Here is a 24,388-nt window from a genome sequence, read left to right as displayed (position 1 = left end):
GTTTCAGTTAGCACAGAGAAAACGAAAATTTCTTTAACTTATAGATAACAGACCAACTGAAGATGGTGAAAACGGATGCATTATACATATATCAATAACACCCACACCTTCGTTTTGGTTAAAAAAATGTCAAGCCATAAATGAAGGTTGTTTTGAGCAAACCAAAAATTAATCTTTAATTAACATTTTAATGGACTTCCGATTGAATTAATCTTTTTTTATCATCACATCCATACAAGGTGATGGCGAAGCGAATTCAAACCAAATTGCAGCGCAGAAAAATGTCGATTAATTGACATATTGCTGAACCAAGGCGTTACTTGGAAATTTACAACAAGCAGCAATCAGCTGATGGGATAACACACCCAGCGGGTTAGGGGGATTAGAATATACCCGCAGTAGGTATGCCTGTCGTAAGAGGCGACTAAAATACCAAAATGATTCAAGGGGTTGTGTAGCGCAACCCTCTCAAGGGGTTGCCAGCGCAATATATAGCTTCCCCAACCCAATTGTCAACCTCACGTACCCGTGGCGAATCCCGTTTCATTAACAGCCGAGGCTCTGGCCACCCCAAGATCCTCATGGTCGAAATGGTCGGGCTAGTACCTTAACGGTGCTCTGTTTCCGGAACATATCGGGGATATCCTGGTTATTAAGCACCTTCTGCTAACGTTTGAAGCGCTGCAGTGTCGAATAACCAACTCCAATATTCAGTATTGTAGCTGGTCTTTATTTAGATTACTTTGGGAGTACTTCACAATTATACTTCACTTCACAACTAATAGCGCGTTTAAATCAATCTGATTAGTTATTCCTCAGCTTGCGCTGCTTTTATAATCTCTGTAACTTCGTCGGCATATTTCTCTTAAGGTCTAAACGTTTCACCTTCTAGAACTGTTGTATCTCCTGCTTGGTAATTTAAATATATGCGAGTAACAACTCCTGCACTTAGCTCATGACTATATATGTTTATGTGAGATAATTTCTTTGCTGTAAGCCGCTGATTATGTTTGTGAAATATTCTTCGTCGCCTTGTTTGTGTACAGCTACATAGGTGTGGCTGCTGTTTTTGTTGTTGTGATTTTTTACTAACAGCATAGTGATGCTAATATTCGCCACACACTATTTATTACCAGCCTCATTACCTTTGACGCTGTCGTGTCTAAAACGATCGTTGTTTGTCTGTTTGTAGCACGATTATCACTACGGCTAGCAAAACGATACCAGCCGACTCTTAAGGGCCAATTATACTTGCATAGCATAGCAGGACACAGCAACATTGCAATTACAAACAATATCCTTTCAATGGGATTTGTCTGTGCAGTGCATTGCATGGAAGTCTGTTGAATTTGATTTCCATGTATGACTCTCACTTTTCGTGCTGTCAACATAGTTATTGCAAATAATGAAAAGTTGAATATCACCCCGCTTAGAAATTTTAAAAATCTTGCTTCTTTGTCAGGGCGTGATCCCAGGATCTTAGGCGGAGCACGCTACAACCATACTTCGGCGGCTGCCGCGAAAACCTTTTCTCTTAACTACTGCAAATAAGGTGCCCTTAATGCTCTACATACATATATCTCAAAATTATCACTGTTTATCTGTTTAAAAATTTAACTTGAATTAGTACCGCAATTAACAACTGATCACTCAAATTAGCACAGACACAAAAACATTACTAATGGACATGTTACGAATATTTTAAGTAAATTAAAGTTAAGTTTTTAAACAGGTGATCGCTTAAAATTGGCACACACACACATACATCACTAATGACATTTATGACACCTTATTTGCAGTAATTAAAAAAAATGTTTGCTTATATCCAAGTATTTAGTTATTTTTTCTAAATTTATATCTATTTAATATTGATACAAAGATTGATGTATATTGATGCAATGAAACTCTGCTCTTCCTGCTGGTCTTCATTACACTCCATTCGACTTCCTTCTTTTACTGCCACTCTATTCGCAACATAAACTCAAGTTAAGCTGCCAAACTATATAGTCAACAATGGTCGCTGCCTTTGATTTATTAATATAAATACATAAAGATCAGACGTAATTGTATGGCTGCCAACTGTCCCGCTCCGCATCTGATTAGAACCAGCTTAAAAATTTAGTGCGTAGCTGTCGTTTTGCGTGATTGTCTCCTCCATCGGAACTTACTTATATAAAACGATTTAAGTTCACTTGGTGCTTCCAAGGATAAACCGGTACGGTTCGGTGGTTCAGAGGCACCATGAAACGGTATAAATTTTGTCTAAGTTGTTCGAACTAGAGGTTTGCGGCGATCACTTTATCGGCGGCGGCGGCGGCGTAGGCTCTATTATATACCGGCGGCGGCGGCGTGGGCCGCGCGCCGGCATACGCCGGTGTTCTTACTTTAAAAAGCTTGATTTTTCTATTTAAAAAAAAAGTATTTAGGAAAGGTTTTATTTGGATGTATTTAAGGACATCAAAGTTTTGGGCATTTCGGAAAGATCCGGGGTTTTTGCCTTAAAAACTCGCAGATCGTTCAAAAATTCTCAGTAGTAGCTCTTTGCGGAGGGATTGTCCCTCGTTCACTTACTCCAGGGGGGCTTCGAACCTAACCCCGGTCTTTGGAATTGGTACTGCTGCGTCTGCTGAAAAGAAATAGAGATACGTAAAATGGTCACACTTTTGTCTGTATATCACGTGCAAAGCGTAGTTTCACCTGGGGTTAACTCCTAATAATCGTCGCGACCACAATTTCTTTAAATAATTTGTGGCTCCTTGGCGGTCACGCACAAAGGCGACTTACGGTTGCTATTCATGGTCTATTAATACTCATGCCTCTCGTGGTACAGGGCGCATCCAGTTTTTTCGACCTACAATTCCCGATGTGCGAACAGTAGCAATCCCGACCACCAGTCGCTACCACGCCTCCTGACCCTCACACGATATGCCAGCACAGAAGCTATAGGACTGCGACTTCGAACACATATGTACCTTCGTCGACGTCACTTTCCTAGAAGCTCCAGGTGTAGTTCCGAAGACTTTCTAACGGATGTTTTTGTCGCGCTATGCTGCCGAGCTACACCAGAGAAACACCTTGAAACGTTAGGGAGTAACTATTCGGCCAAGGATGCCGCCCTCGAAATCATAAGCAGTCTAAGTGGATGGCATTGCGTAACTCATGGGTGAAAATCGTATAATTCTCAGCGCATCTACATAACTAAAAAATTACAAGGTCTCTGGATACAATTTTTAAAATGTAGATCAAATTTTGCAGACGTCTGTGTTCACAAAATTGATTTCAATAGTATCGTTAAATGAAAACGAAATTTTAGAATGGATGATCGCGTAGCTTCAGTTTTCAGACTAGTTCGACTGTCCACTACGTTATGGTAGTAGCACACACAGTCTTTAGTTCGACTGTCTTGGGAAAGCTTTTGCCTCACCACTTTGAGTGTTCTTGCGAAGGACACAGCCTCACCTGGTAAATATATGTGCCTACGTATTCACATTTGTAAAAGGAGCCGTAACGCGTAGGTTATATTTAAACTTGGTTGGTAGGCTATTAACAATGTTATTGACTCCAAGACCTAGTTTTGCATAAGGGCCGCCAACTTTAGGAAATGTCAAACCGGGAGACTTGTGTCTTGAAGGATGAAGTGTGAAAGTCAAAATTTACATTTCAGACGCTACAGTATAGTTTCACAAATAAACAACAGGTGTTTAAATGTAAGCCCAAGTGATCTTTCAGACCCTTCTCATACGTACATATATCCTCAACTTAAGTATGAGGTAAGAATCATTTCAAAGGAGTGTTTATGCCCCTAGAACCTACTAAAGGATTTTGCAACTGATTTCGCTTATTCCTTCAGCCAATCGCAATATAATTTTTTTTTTAAAATCGGCACCTTTTTTTGGTAATTTGCTTTTTTAACAACTTGAGGTCACTTTGAAAACATATTCGCCTTGGGCCATTTTATTTGCATTGTTAATTACCAATTTTTTGAAAAAATAAGCAAAGTGAGCATATAAATTTATTATAAAACTTTTCTTTTAGTGTTTTGTTTTAATAACTTGGTGAATTGGGTGATGCAAAGTCCGTGTTAAGCTGACATCGAAAGCGCCTGTTTTTTTTTAATAACTTATGAACAGTTATACTATTTTTACACAGACGGCTTATTGAATAATAAAGGCAATTTTCTACATTAAGACGCTTATTGAGCTCAATCTTCCCTACAAAATTCGAATCTATAATTATTTCATTAGTAGCTAATCGAATACCTAATGAAGTCAAAAGCACAATGCAACTCTGTTGGCAGCCTTCCGCTTGTTAGTTTTTGGTGCGTTCAGTGCTTAAAAATGTCATTTGTCAAAGTAAATGTCATTGTCTACATGGCGGAACGATACAAGGTGGCCGCATCGAACAGCTGATTATAACCTTTTTTATATATGTCACCATGCTGCCACCTTGTATCGTTCCGCCATGATTGTCTGTCAAATAGCATTGTCATTTTATTCGCTTGACATTTCATCCTTCATACTAATCGAGCTGTTACTTCTGTGTGAAAGCAAAAAATTTACGATTTCATTAGAAGGTGAAATGAGATCATTAAGTTTCTGTGTGAAAACAGTATTAGAAAGAGTTAAATTTCGCAATTAGTTTGGCGGCGGCGGCAGCGTTTATCGGCGGCGTATATCTCTAGTTCAAACCACTTAACCGAGCCGCTTGTATTTCTGAGGTGGCTTGAAGCTTGAGTTAGTAACAGTTTTGCATGTTATTAAGGTGTATGCAAACTATTCATTACTAGTCCTTTATACCGTCTTATTATTTCTTAGCAGATGTTAATTTCCAGTCTACAGGTGGTGTTGGATTTGCAGAGGAAAAAAGATACTTAACTACCAAGTTTTGTGCTCCCCCCTTGTGAACATGCTGGTCGCATAGATCCTTATTAACGAGAGCTTATTTTAACATGCGGTTTACATCGTCAACATATGCTAGACTAGGTTGGAAAAAGGTTCCTCTTGGCACAATTCAACAGTGTGCAATATATGGCAAGGGCTTGAGGCTGATCGACTTTGCTGTGGCTGGAAATATGTTCACCTGTAGTACCAGGATCTAGTATAAAAATATTCACCAAGTCACTTGAATGTCTCATTATCAAACACCATGAAATTAAATTGATCAAAATGTGGTACTACCAAGTGTACCGGTGTTTCGACCATTTGCCCTTAAACGTTAAAATGTCAGGTTTCAAGATTTTAGTGGACGATATTCAATGTACCAGTTTAGTTTATGATATAGCTATAACTGGGCTAAAATTTGTACAAACAAATTGTACTTAATCGTTTGTGGAAATAAAGTTTCCTTACTAATTACAGGGTACAGTTTTTGATTTGCTTATTAGAAAATTAAAGATATGTAGCAGGTGACCACGCTCCTCGTTCGCAGTAATTGACTCAGGGACTATAGACGGTAAAACATCGTCGCCATACTACAAAGAATTGGAGATTTGCAGGAATGTCAACTTTAAAATATTGTAACGAATTTACTTCCAAATCCTCTTATTCCAAATCTTCTGCTAACGTTCGAATCACTAAACTATTGAATAAATAACTCCAATATTTAATAATGCAAAATGGCCTTTATTAAAGTATTTCACAATAAATAACTCTACTATTGCCCGACAGATAGCGTGCTTAATAGAAACTGAGTTATTGCGCCTCGACTGTTGTTGCCTTTTATACTCTCTGATTTCCTCGTTCGCATCTTCTAGGCGCTTCCAATTCCAGAATCTACTAGTTGAGCATAATCTATCAAAATTCTCAGCTGTAACTACAATTGCACGATTTTATAGCTTCTCTCATTGCATACTTTCGGGAGTATCTCAGATATATGCATGTGGTCGTGCGTTGCTTCTCAGCTGCGTGTACGTACATATGTGTAGACATAGTGATTGATTCGTTTATGTAGATACAAGTGACTGTCTGCTTTATTGTTGTTGTGACTTCATTTACTTAGCATCAGACTAGGGATGTGAGTATCACTTATTGTTGCTAACATTTGTAATGGTCGCTATCAAAATTAATGTCAAACATTTTCATCGCCTACAGTTCGCGATAAAAACTTGTCGCAGGCGATAAAATGAAATTCTAGTTCGACTAATGGATGGCGCTGCTGTTGGTATTTGATCTAACTTATATCGCACTGAACGTACTATAAACCACAGCTAACTTCAATAGAGACTTTCCAAAAGAAAAAAATATATATATTGAGCGGCAATTTCCGAATCTATAAAAAGGCTGACCACATGACAGTTACCCTCTTTGGACAACCGACAAGTCATCGCCGAGTACCAGACTCGATTGCCGCCCAATTCGGACTTTAAAGTCCAACTTACGAATTCCCAGGTATGTATACATGGAAGTTAAATAGAAAAGTGCCAGGTTGTTGCATTTACTTATGCACATCCTTTTTGTTATAGTGCCATAGAAATTCCATTGGAGGGAAGAACCACACCCGACACCAAAATCTTACATCCACGACAGGTGTGGGTGTGGATACATTTTTATTACGAGTTGAAAAGTCAGAACACTAAGCAGCCTATAACGGGGCAGCAACAGCCTTTTGCTTTTGTTCTGTACAGGCACCAACCGCATATATGTACCAATGTACAGGCACAACTGCACCTAGGTGTTGTACTTTACCCATTCAGGCCGTTGCCACCCAACAAGGTGCAAGACAAATCCCATCTCAGTAGTCAGAGGCAAGCGGACGGGATAGGCGGTACCAGCAACAATTCGAACTAAACAAGAGTAGGGAAGAATAAGTGGAAACAGTCAGGAAAAGATTTGAAAAGTAAAAGCGATAGAGTGCGGAAAGTCTGAACGAAATATATATAGCCAAAGATATTTGGGCAACAAAAAGAGTTAAAATAACAACTACCGGACCTTAGAAAACAAAGAGTTGTTACAAAAAGAGAAAGGGAAAAGGAAAGAAATAAGTCGAGGATTAGTTAATTTAAAGGCGTGAATTAAATGCGAAGTGTATTATGCCAATGTATACTCGTAATAAGTTAAAAACATCCGAAGATGTTGAGTAGCTAAAAGAAAACTAAACACTTCTACAAGCTAGTGCATTATAAATAATTAATGTAAAAGTCATTGCCAGTCATATTGTGTTCGTTGTTGTTGCAAATACCAACCCCACCGCTTAGAAAAGCAAACGCAAAAATCTCAATTAAATCACAATCAGATTCAATCAAGTAAATGTTCGTATACTTCGCTGCGGACAATCAAAGAAGATATACCGATATAGATAGAAAACTACGTTTTCTATAGAACTGTTAAGTTAGGATTTTTATGTAACGAAAGAAAACGAAATTTGCTGTTAAGTACAACCAGCTGATTCAAGCTCCTACCTACCGCAACATCGCATAACAACTACAGCGATGGAAGGCCTTTCAACGCTGCAGCTGAACGCGAATTTGTAAGCACGTAAGTAATATATTTTCTATCTAATTCTTTCGTTACCATTTGTATTCAGCCGATCCATATCGCCGTAAATATGTACGTATGCCGGCAACCATTTTCCTTGGCTAAAGTTCATTTTCCATAGTGTTTGAAATTTTAAATTTTCAGTAATGCTGATTGGCATTTTCATAAATCGTGTATTTTCGCTATAAGCTCACTCGCACTCGTTCGGAATAGGTAGTTGGTGTCCATACCTACATACCTACATAATTACAAACGTACATTTGTCGATTTGGTGACAGCTAAACATTTACATAAAATCCGTGAAAACATTAATTGAAAAACCAACCGAAAAGATAAAATTCCACCTAGAGTTAATAAACGCATTAAGCGATAAAACTTGGTAGGTGAGTTGAGCTTATGACGCAGAATAGAAAACTAGTAAAATTTTGGACAATGGGCGTGGCACCGCCCACTTTTAAATGAAGGTAATTTAGAAGTTTTGCAAGCTGTAATTTGGCAGTCGTTGAAGACATCATGATCAAATTTGGCAGGAACGTTACTCTTGTTACTTTATAAATATTAGCAAAATCGAAGAACGACCACGCCCACTTTTAAAAAAAAATTTTTTTTCATTCAAATTTTAAAAGAAAAGTTAATATCTTTACAGCATATAAGTAAATTATGCCAAAATTCAACTCCAGTAATGATATGGTGCAGCAAAATACAAAAATAAAAGAAAATTTCAAAATGGGCGTGGCTGCGCCCTTTTTCATTTAATTTGTCTAGAATGCTTTTAATGCCATACGTCGAACAAAAATTAACCAATCCTTATGAAATTTGGTAGAGGCTTAGCTCCGAGGACGATAACTGTTTTCTGTGAAAAAGGGCGAAATCGGTTGAAGCCACGCCCAGTTTTTCTACACAGTCGATCGTCTGTCCTTCCGCTCGGCCGTTAACACGATAACTTGAGCAAAAATCGATATATCCTTACTAAACTCAGTTCACGTACTTATCTGAACTCACTTTGTATTGGTGTAAAAAATGGCCGAAATCCGACTATGACCACGCCCATTTTTTCGATATCGAAAATGAAAAAAATGCCATAATTATATACCATATACAAAAAAAGGAATGAAACATGGTAATTTTATTGGTCTATTGACGCAAAATATAACTTTAGAAAAAAACTTGGTAAAATGGGTGTGACACCTACCATATAACGTAGAAGAAAATGAAAAAGTTTTGCAGGGCGATATCAAAAGCCCTTGGAATCTTGGAAGGAATACTGTTCGTGGTATTACATATATAAGTAAATTAGCGGTACCCGACAGATGATGTTCTGGATCACCCTGGTCCACATTTTGGTAGATATCTCGAAAACGCCTTCTCATATACAACTAAGGGCCACTCCCTTTTAAAACCCTCATTAATACCTTTAATTTGATACCCATATCGTACAAACACATTCTAGAGTCACCCCTGGTCCACGTTTATGGCGATATCTCGAAAAGGCATCCACATATAGAACTAAGGCCCACTCCTTTTTAAAATACTCATTAACACCATTCATTTGATATCCATATCGTACAAACAAATTCTAGAGTCACCCCTGGTCCACCTTCATGTCGATATCTCGAAAAGGCGTCCACCTATAGAACTAAGGCCCACGCCTTTTTAAAATACTCATTAACACCTTTCATTTGATACCCATATCGTACAAACATATTCTAAAGTCTCCCCTGGTCTACCTTTATGGCGATATCTCGAAAAGGCGTCCACCTATAGAACTAAGGCCCACTCCCTTTTAAAATACTCATTAACACCTTTCATTTGATACCCATATCGTACAAACATATTCTAAAGTCTCCCCTGGTCTACCTTTATGGCGATATCTCGAAAAGACGAACACCTATAGAACGAAGGCCCACTCCCTTTTAAAATACTCATTAACACCTTTCATTTGATACCCATATCATACAAACGCATTATAGAGTCACCCCTGGTCCACCTTTATGGCGATATCTCGAAAAGGCGTTCACCTATAGAACTAAGACCCACGCCCTTTTAAAATACTCATTAACACCTTTGATTTGATACCCATATCGTACAAACAAATTCTAGAGTCACCCCTGGCCCACCTTTATGGCGATATATCGAAAGGGCATCCACCTATATATCTAAGGCCCACTCCCTTTTAAAATACTCATTAACACCTTTCATTTGATACCCATATCGTACAAACATATTCTAAAGTCTCCCCTGGTCTACCTTTATGGCGATATCTCGAAAAGACGAACACCTATAGAACGAAGGCCCACTCCCTTTTAAAATACTCATTAACACCTTTCATTTTATACCCATATCATACAAACGCATTATAGAGTCACCCCTGGTCCACCTTTATGGCGATATCTCGAAAAGGCGTTCACCTATAGAACTAAGACCCACGCCCTTTTAAAATACTCATTAACACCTTTGATTTGATACCCATATCGTACAAACAAATTCTAGAGTCACCCCTGGCCCACCTTTATGGCGATATATCGAAAGGGCATCCACCTATATATCTAAGGCCCACTCCCTTTTAAAATACTCATTAACACCTTTCATTTGATACCCATATCGTACAAACATATTCTAAAGTCTCCCCTGGTCTACCTTTATGGCGATATCTCGAAAAGACGAACACCTATAGAACGAAGGCCCACTCCCTTTTAAAATACTCATTAACACCTTTCATTTGATACCCATATCATACAAACGCATTATAGAGTCACCCCTGGTCCACCTTTATGGCGATATCTCAAAAAGGCATCCACCTATAGAACTAAGACCCACGCCCTTTTAAAATACTCATTAACACCTTTCGTTTGATACCCATATCATACAAACGCATTATAGAGTCACCCCTGGTCCACCTTTATGGCGATATCTCAAAAAGGCATCCACCTATAGAACTAAGACCCACGCCCTTTTAAAACCCTCATTAATACCTTTAATTTGATATCCATATCGTACAAAAACATTCTAGTGTCACCCGTGGCCCACCTTTATGGCGATATCTCAAAAAGGCATCCACCTATAGAACTAAGGCCCACTCCCTTTTAAAATACTCATTAACACCTTTCATTTGATACCCATATCGTACAAACATATTCTAAAGTCTCCCCTGGTCTACCTTTATGGCGATATCTCGAAAAGACGAACACCTATAGAACGAAGGCCCACTCCCTTTTAAAATACTCATTAACACCTTTCATTTGATACCCATATCATACAAACGCATTATAGAGTCACCCCTGGTCCACCTTTATGGCGATATCTCAAAAAGGCATCCACCTATAGAACTAAGACCCACGCCCTTTTAAAATACTCATTAACACCTTTCATTTGATACCCATATCATACAAACGCATTATAGAGTCACCCCTGGTCCACCTTTATGGCGATATCTCAAAAAGGCATCCACCTATAGAACTAAGACCCACGCCCTTTTAAAACCCTCATTAATACCTTTAATTTGATATCCATATCGTACAAAAACATTCTAGTGTCACCCGTGGCCCACCTTTATGGCGATATCTCAAAAAGGCATCCACCTATAGAACTAAGGCCCACTCCCTTTTAAAATACTCATTAACACCTTTCATTTGATACCCATATCGTACAAACATATTCTAAAGTCTCCCCTGGTCTACCTTTATGGCGATATCTCGAAAAGACGAACACCTATAGAACGAAGGCCCACTCCCTTTTAAAATACTCATTAACACCTTTCATTTGATACCCATATCATACAAACGCATTATAGAGTCACCCCTGGTCCACCTTTATGGCGATATCTCGAAAAGGCGTTCACCTATAGAACTAAGACCCACGCCCTTTTAAAATACTCATTAACACCTTTGATTTGATACCCATATCGTACAAACAAATTCTAGAGTCACCCCTGGCCCACCTTTATGGCGATATATCGAAAGGGCATCCACCTATATATCTAAGGCCCACTCCCTTTTAAAATACTCATTAACACCTTTCATTTGATACCCATATCGTACAAACATATTCTAAAGTCTCCCCTGGTCTACCTTTATGGCGATATCTCGAAAAGACGAACACCTATAGAACGAAGGCCCACTCCCTTTTAAAATACTCATTAACACCTTTCATTTGATACCCATATCATACAAACGCATTATAGAGTCACCCCTGGTCCACCTTTATGGCGATATCTCAAAAAGGCATCCACCTATAGAACTAAGACCCACGCCCTTTTAAAATACTCATTAACACCTTTCATTTGATACCCATATCATACAAACGCATTATAGAGTCACCCCTGGTCCACCTTTATGGCGATATCTCAAAAAGGCATCCACCTATAGAACTAAGACCCACGCCCTTTTAAAATACTCATTAACACCTTTCATTTGATACCCATATCATACAAACGCATTATAGAGTCACCCCTGGCCCACCTTTATGGCGATATATCGAAAGGGCATCCACCTATATATCTAAGGCCCACTCCCTTTTAAAATACTCATTAACACCTTTCATTTGATACCCATATCATACAAACGCATTATAGAGTCACCCCTGGTCCACCTTTATGGCGATATCTCAAAAAGGCATCCACCTATAGAACTAAGACCCACGCCCTTTTAAAATACTCATTAACACCTTTCATTTGATACCCATATCATACAAACGCATTATAGAGTCACCCCTGGTCCACCTTTATGGCGATATCTCAAAAAGGCATCCACCTATAGAACTAAGACCCACGCCCTTTTAAAATACTCATTAACACCTTTCATTTGATACCCATATCATACAAACGCATTATAGAGTCACCCCTGGTCCACCTTTATGGCGATATCTCAAAAAGGCATCCACCTATAGAACTAAGACCCACGCCCTTTTAAAATACTCATTAACACCTTTCATTTGATACCCATATCATACAAACGCATTATAGAGTCACCCCTGGCCCACCTTTATGGCGATATATCGAAAGGGCATCCACCTATATATCTAAGGCCCACTCCCTTTTAAAATACTCATTAACACCTTTCATTTGATACCCATATCGTACAAACATATTCTAAAGTCTCCCCTGGTCTACCTTTATGGCGATATCTCAAAAAGGCATCCACCTATAGAACTAAGACCCACGCCCTTTTAAAATACTCATTAACACCTTTCATTTGATACCCATATCATACAAACGCATTATAGAGTCACCCCTGGCCCACCTTTATGGCGATATATCGAAAGGGCATCCACCTATATATCTAAGGCCCACTCCCTTTTAAAATACTCATTAACACCTTTCATTTGATACCCATATCATACAAACGCATTATAGAGTCACCCCTGGTCCACCTTTATGGCGATATCTCAAAAAGGCATCCACCTATAGAACTAAGACCCACGCCCTTTTAAAATACTCATTAACACCTTTCATTTGATACCCATATCATACAAACGCATTATAGAGTCACCCCTGGCCCACCTTTATGGCGATATATCGAAAGGGCATCCACCTATATATCTAAGGCCCACTCCCTTTTAAAATACTCATTAACACCTTTCATTTGATACCCATATCGTACAAACATATTCTAAAGTCTCCCCTGGTCTACCTTTATGGCGATATCTCGAAAAGACGAACACCTATAGAACGAAGGCCCACTCCCTTTTAAAATACTCATTAACACCTTTCATTTGATACCCATATCATACAAACGCATTATAGAGTCACCCCTGGTCCACCTTTATGGCGATATCTCAAAAAGGCATCCACCTATAGAACTAAGACCCACGCCCTTTTAAAATACTCATTAACACCTTTCATTTGATACCCATATCATACAAACGCATTATAGAGTCACCCCTGGTCCACCTTTATGGCGATATCTCAAAAAGGCATCCACCTATAGAACTAAGACCCACGCCCTTTTAAAACCCTCATTAATACCTTTAATTTGATATCCATATCGTACAAAAACATTCTAGTGTCACCCGTGGCCCACCTTTATGGCGATATCTCAAAAAGGCATCCACCTATAGAACTAAGGCCCACTCCCTTTTAAAATACTCATTAACACCTTTCATTTGATACCCATATCGTACAAACATATTCTAAAGTCTCCCCTGGTCTACCTTTATGGCGATATCTCGAAAAGACGAACACCTATAGAACGAAGGCCCACGCCCTTTTAAAATACTCATTAACACCTTTCATTTGATACCCATATCATACAAACGCATTATAGAGTCACCCCTGGTCCACCTTTATGGCGATATCTCAAAAAGGCATCCACCTATAGAACTAAGACCCACGCCCTTTTAAAATACTCATTAACACCTTTCATTTGATACCCATATCATACAAACGCATTATAGAGTCACCCCTGGCCCACCTTTATGGCGATATATCGAAAGGGCATCCACCTATATATCTAAGGCCCACTCCCTTTTAAAATACTCATTAACACCTTTCATTTGATACCCATATCATACAAACGCATTATAGAGTCACCCCTGGTCCACCTTTATGGCGATATCTCAAAAAGGCATCCACCTATAGAACTAAGACCCACGCCCTTTTAAAATACTCATTAACACCTTTCATTTGATACCCATATCATACAAACGCATTATAGAGTCACCCCTGGTCCACCTTTATGGCGATATCTCAAAAAGGCATCCACCTATAGAACTAAGACCCACGCCCTTTTAAAATACTCATTAACACCTTTCATTTGATACCCATATCATACAAACGCATTATAGAGTCACCCCTGGTCCACCTTTATGGCGATATCTCAAAAAGGCATCCACCTATAGAACTAAGACCCACGCCCTTTTAAAATACTCATTAACACCTTTCATTTGATACCCATATCATACAAACGCATTATAGAGTCACCCCTGGTCCACCTTTATGGCGATATCTCAAAAAGGCATCCACCTATAGAACTAAGACCCACGCCCTTTTAAAATACTCATTAACACCTTTCATTTGATACCCATATCATACAAACGCATTATAGAGTCACCCCTGGCCCACCTTTATGGCGATATATCGAAAGGGCATCCACCTATATATCTAAGGCCCACTCCCTTTTAAAATACTCATTAACACCTTTCATTTGATACCCATATCGTACAAACATATTCTAAAGTCTCCCCTGGTCTACCTTTATGGCGATATCTCGAAAAGACGAACACCTATAGAACGAAGGCCCACTCCCTTTTAAAATACTCATTAACACCTTTCATTTGATACCCATATCATACAAACGCATTATAGAGTCACCCCTGGTCCACCTTTATGGCGATATCTCAAAAAGGCATCCACCTATAGAACTAAGACCCACGCCCTTTTAAAATACTCATTAACACCTTTCATTTGATACCCATATCATACAAACGCATTATAGAGTCACCCCTGGTCCACCTTTATGGCGATATCTCAAAAAGGCATCCACCTATAGAACTAAGACCCACGCCCTTTTAAAACCCTCATTAATACCTTTAATTTGATATCCATATCGTACAAAAACATTCTAGTGTCACCCGTGGCCCACCTTTATGGCGATATCTCAAAAAGGCATCCACCTATAGAACTAAGGCCCACTCCCTTTTAAAATACTCATTAACACCTTTCATTTGATACCCATATCGTACAAACATATTCTAAAGTCTCCCCTGGTCTACCTTTATGGCGATATCTCGAAAAGACGAACACCTATAGAACGAAGGCCCACTCCCTTTTAAAATACTCATTAACACCTTTCATTTGATACCCATATCATACAAACGCATTATAGAGTCACCCCTGGTCCACCTTTATGGCGATATCTCGAAAAGGCGTTCACCTATAGAACTAAGACCCACGCCCTTTTAAAATACTCATTAACACCTTTGATTTGATACCCATATCGTACAAACAAATTCTAGAGTCACCCCTGGCCCACCTTTATGGCGATATATCGAAAGGGCATCCACCTATATATCTAAGGCCCACTCCCTTTTAAAATACTCATTAACACCTTTCATTTGATACCCATATCGTACAAACATATTCTAAAGTCTCCCCTGGTCTACCTTTATGGCGATATCTCGAAAAGACGAACACCTATAGAACGAAGGCCCACTCCCTTTTAAAATACTCATTAACACCTTTCATTTGATACCCATATCATACAAACGCATTATAGAGTCACCCCTGGTCCACCTTTATGGCGATATCTCAAAAAGGCATCCACCTATAGAACTAAGACCCACGCCCTTTTAAAATACTCATTAACACCTTTGATTTGATACCCATATCGTATAAACAAATTCTAGAGTCACCCCTGGTCCACCTTTATGTCGATATCTCGAAAAGGCGTTCACCTATAGAACTAAGACACGCCCTTTTAAAATACTCATTAACACCTTTCATTTGATACCCATATCGTACAAACAAATTCTAGAGTAACCCCTGGTCCACCTTTATGGCGATATCTCGAAAAGGCATCCACATCTCGAAAACGCCTTCTCATATACAACTAAGGGCCACTCCCTTTTAAAACCCTCATTAATACCTTTCATTTGATACCCATATCATACAAACGCATTATAGAGTCACCCCTGGTCCACCTTTATGGCGATATCTCGAAAAGGCATCCACCTATAGAACTAAGGCCCACACCCTTTTAAAATACTCATTAGCACCTTTCATTTGATACCCATATTGTACAAACGCATTCTAGAGTCAACCCAGGTCCACTTTTATAACGATATTCCGAAATGCGTCCACCTATAGAACTTAGGCCCACTCCCTTTTAAAATACTCATTAACACCTTTCATTTGATACCCATATCGTACAAACATATTCTAAAGTCTCCCCTGGTCTACCTTTATGGCGATATCTCGAAAAGACGAACACCTATAGAACGAAGGCCCACTCCCTTTTAAAATACTCATTAACACCTTTCATTTGATACCCATATCATACAAACGCATTATAGAGTCACCCCTGGTCCACCTTTATGGCGATATCTCGAAAAGGCGTTCACCTATAGAACTAAGACCCACGCCCTTTTAAAATACTCATTAACACCTTTGATTTGATACCCATATCGTACAAACAAATTCTAGAGTCACCCCTGGTCCACCTTTATGGCGATATCTCGAAAAGGCGTTCACCTATAGAACTAAGACACGCCCTTTTAAAATACTCATTAACACCTTTCATTTGATACCCATATCGTACAAACAAATTCTAGAGTAACCCCTGGTCCACCTTTATGGCGATATCTCGAAAAGGCATCCACATCTCGAAAACGCCTTCTCATATACAACTAAGGGCCACTCCCTTTTAAAACCCTCATTAATACCTTTAATTTGATACCCATATCGTACAAACACATTCTAGAGTCACCCCTGGTCCACGTTTATGGCGATATCTCGAAAAGGCATCCACATATAGAACTAAGGCCCACTCCTTTTTAAAATACTCATTAACACCATTCATTTGATATCCATATCGTACAAACAAATTCTAGAGTCACCCCTGGTCCACCTTCATGTCGATATCTCGAAAAGGCGTCCACCTATAGAACTAAGGCCCACGCCTTTTTAAAATACTCATTAACACCTTTCATTTGATACCCATATCGTACAAAAACATTCTAGAGTCAGCCCTGGCCCACCTTTATGGCGATATCTCAAAAAGGCATCCACCTATAGAACTAAGGCCCACACCCTTTTAAAATACTCATTAGCACCTTTCATTTGATACCCATATTGTACAAACGCATTCTAGAGTCAACCCAGGTCCACTTTTATAACGATATTCCGAAATGCGTCCACCTATAGAACTTAGGCCCACTCCCTTTTAAAATACTCATTAACACCTTTCATTTGATACCCATATCGTACAAACAAATTCTATAGTCACCCCTGGTCCACGTTTATGGCGATATCTCGAAAAGGCGTCCACATATAGAACTAAGGCCCACGCCCTCTTAAAATACTCATTAACACCTTTCATTTGGTACTCATATCGTACAAACAAATTCTAGAGTCACACCCCTGGTCCATCTTTACGGCGATATCTCGAAAAGGCGTACATCTATAGAACTTAGGCCCACGCTCTTTTAAAATACTCATTAATACCTTTTATTTGATACCCATATCGTACAAACAAATTCTCGAGTCAGGCCTGGTCCACCTTTATGGCGATATCCCTAAATGGCGTCCATCTATAGATCTATGGCCCACTTCCTCTTAAAATACTCTTTAATACCTTCCATTTGATACGCATGTCATACAAACACATTCCAGGGTTACCCTAGGTTCCTTTTACAACATGGTGATTTCCCTTACTTTGTCTCCACAGCTCTCAACTGAGTATGTAATGTTCGGTTACACCCGAATTTAGCCTTCCTTACTTGTTTTTGTGTGCCTTTGATCCAATTGATCTATTTGGAATTGCATTTGCTTTTTTATACTCAGTTGAGCAGAGCTCACAGAGTATATTAAGTTTGATTGGATAACGGTTGGTTGTACATATATAAAGGAATCGAGATAGATATAGACTTCCATATATCAAAATAATCAGGATCGAAAAAAAATTTGATTGAGCCATGTCCGTCCGTCCGTCCGTCCGTCCACGATAACTTGAGTAAATTTTGAGGTATCTTGATGAAATTTGGTATGTAGGTTCCTGAGCACTCATCTCAGATCGCTATTTAAAATGAACGATATCGGACTATAACCACGCCCACTTTTTCGATATCGAAAATTTCGAAAAACGGAAAAAGTGCGATAATTCATTACAAAAGACAGATAAAGCGACGAAACTTGGTAGATGAGTTGAACTTATGACGCAGAATAGCAAATTAGTAAAATTTTGGACAATGGGCGTGGCACCGCCCACTTTTAAAAGAAGGTAATTTAAAATTTTGCAAGCTGTAATTTGGCAGTTGTTGAAGATATCATGATGAAATTTGGCAGGAACGTTACTCCTATTACTATATCTACGCTTAATAAAAATTAGCAAAATCGGAGAAGGACCACGCCCACTTTTGAAAAAATGTTTTTTTTAAAGTAAAATTTTAACAAAAAATTTAATATCTTTACAGTATATAGGTAAATTATGTCAACATTCAACTCCAGTAATGATGTGGTGCAACAAAATACAAAAATAAAAGAAAATTTCAAAATGGGCGTGGCTCCGCCCTTTTTCATTTAATTTGACTAGGATACTTTTAACGCCATAAGTCGACCAAAAATTAACCAATCCTTTTGAAATTTGGTAGGGGCATAGATTTTATGACGTTAACTGTTTTCTGTGAATCGGTTGATGCCACGCCCAGTTTTTATACACAGTCGTCCGTCTGTCCCTCCGCGTGGCCGTTAACACGATAACTTGAGCAAAAATCGACATATCTTTAATGAACTTAGTTCACGTGCTTACTTGAACTCACTTTATCTTGGTATGAAAAATGAACGAAATCCGACTATGACCACGCCCACTTCTTCGATATCGAAAATTACGAAAAATTAAAAAAATGCCATAATTCTATACCAAATACGAAAAAAGGGATGAAACATGGTAAGGTAATTGGATTGTTTTATTGACGCGAAATATAACTTTAGAAAAAACTTTATAAAATGGTTGTGACACCTACCATATTATGTAGAAGAAAATGAAAAGGTCTGCAGGGCGAAATAAAAAACCCTTAAAATCTTGGCAGGTATTACATATATAAATAAATTAGCGGTATCCAACAGATAATGTTCTGGGTCACCCTGGTCCACGCCCACTTCTTCGATATCGAAAATTACGAAAAATTAAAAAAATGCCATAATTCTATACCAAATACGAAAAAAGGGATGAAACATGGTAAGGTAATTGGATTGTTTTATTGACGCGAAATATAACTTTAGAAAAAACTTTATAAAATGGTTGTGACACCTACCATATTATGTAGAAGAAAATGAAAAGGTCTGCAGGGCGAAATAAAAAACCCTTAAAATCTTGGCAGGTATTACATATATAAATAAATTAGCGGTATCCAACAGATAATGTTCTGGGTCACCCTGGTCCACATTTTGGTCGATATCTGGAAAACGCCTTCACATATACAACTACCACCACTCCCTTTTAAAACTCTCATTAATACCTTTAGTTTGATACCCATATCGTACAAACTCATTCTAGAGTCACCCCTGGTCCACCTTTATGGCGATATCTCGAAACGGCATCCACCTATGGAACTAAGGATTACTCCCTTTTAAAAAACTCATTAACACCTTTCTTTTGATACCCATATTGTACAAACAAATTCTAAGGTCACCCTTGGTCCACCTTTATGGCGATATCTCGAAAATGCGACCACCTATGGAACTAAGGATTACTCCCTTTTAAAATACTCATTAACACCTTTCGTTTTATGCCCATATTGTACAAACAAATTCTAGGGTCACCCCTGATCCACCTTTATGGCGATATCTCGAAACGGCGTCCACCTATGGAACTAAGGATTACTCCCTTTTAAAATACTCATTAACACCTTTCATTTGATACACATATCGCACAAACGCATTCTAGAGTCACCTCTGGTCCACCTTTATGGCAATATCTCGAAAAGGCGACCACCTATACAACAACCACCACTCCCTTTTAAAAGCCTCATTAATACCTTTAATTTGATACCCATATCGTACAAACACATTCTAGAGTCACCCCTGGTCCACTTTTATGGCGATATTTCGAAACGGCATCCACCTATAGAACTAAGGCCCCCTCCCTTTTAGAATACTCATCAACACCATTCGTTTGATGCCCATATTGTACAAACAAATTCTAGGGCCACCCCTGGTCCACCTTTATGGCGATATCTCGAAACGGCGTCCACCTATGGAACTAAGGATTAATCCCTTTTAAAAGCCTCATTAATACCTTTAATTTGATACCCATATCGTACAAACGCATTCTAGAGTCAATCCTGATCCACCTTTATGGCTATATCCCTAAATGGCGTCCACCTATAGAACTATGGCCCACTCCCTCATAAAATACTCTTTAATGCCCTTCATTTGATACGCATGTCATACAAACACATTCCAGGGTTTCCCTCGGTTCATTTTCCTACATGGTTATTTTCCCTTATGTTGTCACCATAGCTTTCAACTGAGTATGTAATGTTCGGTTACACCCGAACTTAACCTTCCTTACTTGTTATTCATAAATCTCTCTGAGTAGGAAACCCAAATCAATAGAGATATAAGAGTTTAAACTTTAACATTTTTATTAGCCCCGTGTAAAACCAATAAGTATGTAGGCGAGAATTTGTTGTTATTAAGAACCAATTCATATAGTTTGAAGTTTATTGATGTTGAAATTACGAGGGTTACTCGTCAAAGAAGTTGGTTTAGCTACCATTAGAATTAGAAATTGTTTAATAAAACCCAAATATGAATTTATAAAGTTTTCAAGAAAACAAACTATCATGTGTTAAGTCTTTCTTCTAATTCCTGGTAGGCATGGCAACATAAAAGGTAAGAGAAATTAATGTGGGTATCTTCCAATGCAAGTTTAGAGTGAAAATCATGGTAGGGTAGGGTGCAGAACGCAAGAGTCGAATGTCGCCATAGACCTTGCGCCCTAATACACACTCGTAAGGGGAAGTTTCAAATATTCTTAAATATATTTTTTAAGTTACTTCATCAAGACTTGATATTTTTTTTGTTTAATTCGAGGAGGTTTCTCCCTTTTTCGTTTCTGCCCGGAGTTCTATAAATTAAAGTTTGTGTAATTGAGGTTGAGTATCGGCAAAAACCCACCCCACGCCGAAAGAGCAAAGGCACGAGAGGGCTCCATCCGCCGAGACCCCTTCAACCTTTTGTAGTCGAGAATGCTAGGAGTCTAGTTCAGTTTTTTTGACACTAGCTTGCATTCACCTACATTCAACTAAATGCTCCTGTGATCTCACCTTGCCACATCCCGTTGTGCTATGTCCCATCGGTACCTAAACACGTTACCTCACCTACATCTTTGGCTTCCCATTAAGGAGCCAGCGAGCACAAAGATCACATTGCATTCGAATTAACATTACACATTCGTAACGATATAATAAATCTTTTTACGCACAAACAGTGAAACATGGAATGCTTCTGACGGGACAGAAGCATACGATTTTTCCACTCGGCTATCAAATTTGCTTTCTGAAAGTAATCGTCGACCTAGCAAGCAGTAGGCGCACATTTCGTACAGCCGCTGCGAATATTATGTAGGTGGAAAGGTCAGAAAGGAGGTCTGATACTAGCTGATAATGCACAAAAACTCTATCAAAAAATCTTCCAGATGTCGCAGGGTTTCAAAAGCACTGCAAACTCTAGTGACAGTTGTGGAAAACTAATAGCCGACGTACAGAACGTACTTGAGTTGAAGCAAAAACACTTCTAGTTTCTAAACCCGATACCTCAATTCCTGACGACGGAATATACTGTCTACCACCTATAACGAGGTGGACGTCGTAATATTCCAGATTAAAAAATTAGTAAAGCATCAGAAAAAGACGAACTATTGGCCGAAATGTTGAGAATCAGCCTGTAAGGTTGCATTTGGGATATTGTGCGAAAGACCGAAGCCCAAAGACCAAGCTGCTTGTAGCTCATCACTGTAGCTTCAGATCCTGTAAATCTACTATCTATCATATCTTGACGATATACCCAATCCTGCAGAAGAGTCGCGTTAGAGAATCTGTGAACTTCAAACCAGTTTGGGCAGCGCAAAAAAATTGCTTGTAAGCTGCTTTGTCTGCATGTTTTGCTTTGCAAAATGATGTGCAATATCACTCGGCCCGTAAAGGTTGGAAAAGACCTCTAAAAGAATAAAATATATACAATTGGCGCGATTTACCTCCGAGGAGAATTAGGCCGAGCTTCTCTTACAATTTTCATTGTGCTCCTTTTAACATATATTTTATACCGATCCGAACGGCAGTTGCGAGGGAGATTAATTTTCACTGCCAAGATTGTCATAAGTGTTTGCCAAACCACTACCGAGGGACGACACCGCTTAGACAATTTTTTTTCTGATTGAAAAAACTTTTTCATTCTTTACTTTTTGATTTTGCTCTGCCCGGAACTTGAACCCAGGGCCTGCGGTGTGGTAGGCGGAGCACGCTACTACCACACCACGATGTTGGAAAGGACCTCTCGGAGCCGTCAATTAATGAGAATAAGTGAAGACGGTCCGGTCCAAAAGTATTTCTATCGACACGTTCACTGCGTTTGTGGAAACCGATTGGGGTTTAAATTTTTATTTTCTTTTGAATTGGAAACTAGCCATGAGGTTATATGTTTCTGTTATACCAAATGATGGTGGTGATGTGGCGAAATATGCCCCAAATGATCATGATGCACGGCACTTAGATGATGATGATGATGTAAATGTTGAAGTTTTTTATCACTTGACATATTTATTTGCAACACTTATATAAACTGGTATAAAAAACTTGAACACAATTTAGTTACAGTAAGGAAGACGTGCCTTAAAACGTCTATTCGCGGAAGCAAATCGCGTTCGACTAACTAAATACTAACCGATTATTTAGTTTACCAAGAAATTTTAATGAAGATGAGCTTCATTTAACCTATGAAAAGTTGAAACGTTAAATGCGTTGCAGATAGCAACATAACAATGCATACCGACAGATGTTGTTGTTATTGGCAATAAAAATCAAACTTATGGAATTTATTGTAACATAACGCAAGGCGTTTCACCACAGTCATGACTGCAATTCGTAGTTACTGAGGGGAGAGCCTAACAGGAGGTGATATAGTGGAAAAAATTGGTACAATGGCAACGGTTGTTGTTGTTATTAGGTCATTCACATGACGGCATAGTAATTTGTACCATCAAAAATATGAAATAGGAGCGGGTCATACAAATTCAATAACAAAGCGAACATAAAAAGTTGGAAATCGTTACACCATTGTAATATTTTTATGTGTGTGTGTGGCTAAATTTGTATGTATATGTGTATATGCTTATTTAAATACCGTTAATGCTCGCGCTTTTCTATGATCCTCCGCTGTTTATGTGCAAACTTAGCTACGTTCCGGAAACGGAAATTTGTCGAACACCAATTGAGCACAGTCAACAGGGTCGGTATGTACAGTGTATCCATTTGACGTTGTTGTGATCAAATAATATGCGAGTTCATAACAAAATTTCAGAAAAATCTCTGCCCTTTATATTTTGGCGAATATTAGCATTTCGATACATCACTAAGCTGCTACTAAATAAATAAGCAAGCAGCCACACATATATACATGTAAACATTAAAGCACGGTTGCCACAACATGTTTCCATTTGGGACAAAAATTCATCGAAAATAAGGAACAAATCTCAAAGAAAAACCAAATTTTTTTATTATATAAATTAGTTGATTTACAAGCAACTTGGCAATTCCCAAATGTGACGAATTCGTTATAAAATCTTTAATTTCAGGTTGTGGTAAAGTACAATTTCATACACTTTCATTTTGATAAAAAGCCTTATATAAATATTTGTTTTAACGAAAAACCTTAGAGGAAAACCCGTACCGCAAGCCAAACTAGTTTTATTTTTAAACCAAATATCTCCAGAGCTCAGCTGTATAAATTTTAGTATAAAGTCAGTCCTAAGAGTTAAACAAAAATTGTTTCCAATAGCTGGGTATTTACATTTTTTTTATAATAAGCAAAATTAATTCTATATTCTTCTGTTTACCAAAACACCCTCACTCTTCATTTATCCCATTCAGATTCAGTAAGTGACAAATTTGAAATGTAAACTTTTTTTCCATATAATTTGTTTAAGAGAAAAATGTACATTTCAAGACTCACATTTATTGAATCTAGCCTCAGTCCTCAGATTAAC

General features: G+C 38.5%; 1 protein-coding gene across 1 annotated transcript in view; it reads right to left on the bottom strand.

Moving 5' to 3' along the window:
- LOC137241793 (coiled-coil domain-containing protein 170) overlaps positions 1–24,388 on the bottom strand; it is a 55,485-nt gene that overhangs the window by 21,349 nt on the left and 9,748 nt on the right. The window lies entirely within an intron of this gene.

This window comes from Eurosta solidaginis, chromosome 2 (genome assembly GCF_040869045.1).
Source record: "Eurosta solidaginis isolate ZX-2024a chromosome 2, ASM4086904v1, whole genome shotgun sequence".
Lineage (NCBI taxonomy): Eukaryota > Metazoa > Arthropoda > Insecta > Diptera > Tephritidae > Eurosta > Eurosta solidaginis.
Note: the sequence above shows the minus strand (reverse complement) of the source record. Positions and strands in the feature narration are given on the sequence as shown.